Below are 4,145 nucleotides of genomic sequence, written 5' to 3'. Positions count from 1 at the left end.
GTGTGATTTGCCAATACATTCAATGTATTGACCCTTGTGGCTGCAACTTATCATGTTGCAGGATATTCAGATGATTAGTGAGATACAGTAGGGTTGCGAGTCTTCACTCAACATTTTTCGCTAGTGGGCGTTGATGGACTCATCGTTTATTATGCCACCTTTCCACTGTTATTATTGAATAAAGTTAGCTATTTGCTACTCAGTTTGTAATACTTTATGGATTTTGGATCATACGTTATGGTAAATGATGCACTTGTTATTTGATATTCATATGTACTGTGTGTGCTAGCGAGTTGATCCAGGGACTAGCACAGTGAGCACAGAGACATTGAATCTTATCAGATTCGGGTCGTTACACAGAACGGCAGGATGGATGTCATCGTCGAGCCCACCACGACGTCACAATTAGAAGCTTTGCATGTGAAGACCACCTTTCGTCAAGATAAGAAGTACTACTTGCCCCCTTTCAAAATTGGCCACTTTGGGATCCCTTCCCGTCTAAGTTTTGGGGAAGAGGATCGAAGCCACTATAAATATAGCCTAGCCACCACCGTAGAAGGGATCGAACCCTCGGAGACCGAATCCCTAGAGCTCATTACAAGAGCAAGCCTCTTGAGGCTGTTCTTCCTCTTGTACTAGTTCATCCTCAGCCACCGCGACGCTAATCCACCACAAAGCAAGAGTAGGGTTTTACACCGCAAGGTGGCCTGAACCTGGGTGAACTGATGTGTTCATTTCCTTCATGTTCATCGAGCTAGGTCATGAGGGCAATGAGTCGATCGGCTAGAGAGGTTGAGTTCTTCACACATGCTCCAGAGTTCGAACCTTTCTTGGGTCTGCGGAGCCCGGAATCCGACATTTGGCGCGCCAGGTAGGGGCGTATCGAAAGATCTCTCCCTTGCCCGCTGCGCCTTCCACTCCCCTCACCGTCTCTCTTTCATGGAGGTTGTCGTCCTACTTGGAGGGCAGCCGGGCGCGTCCGAAGGCGCCATGGGTCACCAGGCCTTCGCCCCCGCCTTGCGGCGGGTGCGATGGCCGCCGAAGTTCAGGTCGGGGTTGTCGCCGCGATTCGATGGCACGACAGACTCCGTGGAGTTCATCCAGGCGTACGCGAAGGCTATCAGGGAAGCCGGTGGTGACGACAAAGTCATGGAGAATTGGCTCCCTATGGCCTCGCAGCTATGCCGCGAGCTTGGTTCCTCACTCTGCCGGAGTCCTCGGTAGTTTCCTGGGAAGAGCTGCGTGGCCTGTTCATCAAATGCTTTGCGGCATCGGCGCCCCACGCCGTCGCAGCCATCCTCGGCGGGTCACAAGTGCCAGCCTCGGACTGCTATGTCAAGCAGTTCTTCCGCCAGATGGGGGCCTCCCGGTCCCCCCGAGGGGCCCCTCAGGGCTGGGCGGCGCCCAAGGCCGACCTCACCTTCCATTCCAGGGATCACCCCAAGACCGTAGCCGGTGCCAACGCACTTCCCATGCTCTGCACCCCCACCATCTGCAACGTAGCAGTCACTAGGACGCTCAACGACGGCGGCGCTGGCCTCAATGTCCTCATGGAGGCGTTCGGCCTGCTCCACGTTCCTCATGGTTGGCTCCTCCCCACCAAGCCTTTCTCCGGAGTGGTCGGCGGCTCTACCTGCCCCTTGGGGCAGATTTGCCTCCCCGTCACCTTTGGAACGCGCGAGAACAACCGCGCCGAGCTCATCGACCTCGACATCGCGTGCATCAGGCTCCCGTACAACGCCATCCTCGGGTACCCGGCCCTCGCCAAGTTCATGGCGACGACTCATCCTGGCTACGACATCATGAAGATGCCAGGAAGCAGCGGTGTCCTCACCATGATGGGAGATACCGGGGACGCACTAACGGCCCTCAGGCTCACCTTTAAGGTTGCAGCGGCCACGCAGGCAAGCATGGGGAGCGCTCCAGAGGGCCCAGGGGCTGCCCCGGCGAAGAAGAAGCCGTTGTTCTCTCAAGACTGGGCCGAGACGAAGCATGTGCCGGTCGACGAGGACGGGGAGTCGGGGGCTACCTTCACCATAGGCGCCGGCCTCCCCTGAAATCAGGAGGAGGCATTGGTCGGCTTCCTCTGTGCAAACAAGGATGTATTCGCATGGCAGGCGACGGACCTAGTAGGTATCCCGCGGGGGGTGATTGAGCACCACCTCATGGTGTTCCCAACGCGTGCCCCGTGAAGTAGAAGGCGTGATGTCAAGCCCCGGAGAAGCAGTCGTGCATCATTCAGGAGACCCATAAGCTGCAGGAGGCCGGCGTTATCCGGGAGGTGCAGCACCCGGAATGGTTGGCAAACCCAGTTATCGACCCCAAGAAGGGTGGGAAGGAGCGCATGTACGTTGACTTCATGATCCTGAACAAAGCTTGCCCTCAGGACCCTTTCCCTCTTCAACGCATCGACCAGATTGTTGACTCCACCGCCGAATGCGACCTGCTGTGCTTCCTGGGTGCCTTCTCAGGCTATCATCAAATCAAGATGGCGGTGGAATACGTAGAGAAGACGACCTTCTTGACCCCATGCGAGGTGTACTGCTACACCTGCATGCCATTTGGTTGTGCAATGCTAGAGCAACCTTCCAGCTCCTGATGCACATCGCCCTGGGCAAGCAGCATGGGAGGAACACTGAGGCTTACATCGATGATATAGTGGTCAAGTCCCGGGAGGCAAGAACCCTTGTTGAAGATCTGAAGGAGACATTCACCAACCTGCGCAAGGTGAAGTTGCGGCTCAACCCGGAGAAGTGTGTATTCGGCGTCCCGTCTGGCAAGCTGTTGGGGTTCCTGGTGTCGCACAGAGGAATTGAAGCCAACCCGGAAAAGGTTAAGGCGATACAAAGGATGAGCCCGCCACAGACCCTCAACAAAATGCAGAAGCTGGCGGGTTGTGTGACCTTGCTTGGGTGCTTCATCTCCAAGCTAGGCGAGCGCGCCCCGTTCTTCAAGCTGATGAAGAGGAAGGGCCTGTCCGAATGGACTCCAGTGGCCGACACAGCTTTCCAAGACCTCAATAAGTACCTCACCAGCCCACCGGTCATGGTAGCGCCTCACCCTCTTGAATCCCTGGTGCTTTACCTGGCCACCACGCCTCACTCAGCCAGTGCGCCACTAGTGGCGGTCCGCGAAGAGCATGCAATCAAGGGTGAGCGACGCGGTGCCACGCAACTATCCAAGGCGCCGCGGCCTCAGGACGGCACGCCTGAGGCCTCGGCCGTACCGTCAAGAGATGGAGCTCCTGAGGTCGGGCTTCCCGAGGCAACAGTGGCCCTCCCAGAGGACAAAGCTTGTGAGGCTCCAACACCTCAGGAGGAGCAAGACCCGGCAAACGCTTCCTCCCTCGTCAAGCATCCCATTTACTTCGTCAGCACCATGTTGCGCGACACGCGGGCGCGTTACCCTATGCCACAGAAGCTTCTCCTTGCACTCCTCGTCACTTCCAGGAAGCTGCGTCACTATTTCCAAGGCCACCCTATCAAGGTTATCTCAGCCTACCTCCTGGAGAGGGTGCTCCGGAGCCCCAAAGCCGCAGGAAGGGTCACCGAATGGAATATTGAGTTGCAGGCGTTCCAGCTGGAATTCAGCACCAACCGAGTCATCAAGGGCATGGCCCTTGCTGACTTTATGGCTGAATGGACTGACGCACCAAGCCAAGAACACTACAAAAAAAAGACACATCCGTGACATTTTGGGCCGAACAATTTTTTTTCTGTCATACATATGACACTTCTATGACGATAATTGTGACAAAACCCGGTATCATCATATATGTGGTGGGCTCCTACTTCTATGATAAAAAATCATGACAGAAAATGGGCTTTTCGTCCTGGGCGGGCCGGAGACGCAGCTGCATGACATTCTTTGGGCTGTCCATGACAGAAAAAACGTGGTAGAAGCGAGGGGGAGGAAAATTTCAGGGAGTTGCCGGTTACGGCAGGAGAGCGATGCGCGTTTCTCTTGTACAGGTACGCGCGTGTTTGCGAGGCGTTGGCTCTAACTGAACCCGAGTGAGGCGTTGGGCTCTAACTGAACCCGATCGATTGCACAGCAGGCTACACGTTACTGAACCCGAGCGATCGATCGATGGCTGTTAACTGAACCCGATGGAGCGATTCCTTCGCTACTGCTGCTAACTGAAG

This window comes from Triticum aestivum, chromosome 3B, assembly GCF_018294505.1.
Source record: "Triticum aestivum cultivar Chinese Spring chromosome 3B, IWGSC CS RefSeq v2.1, whole genome shotgun sequence".
NCBI classification, from domain to species: domain Eukaryota; kingdom Viridiplantae; phylum Streptophyta; class Magnoliopsida; order Poales; family Poaceae; genus Triticum; species Triticum aestivum.
This window is presented reverse-complemented; position numbering follows the sequence as displayed.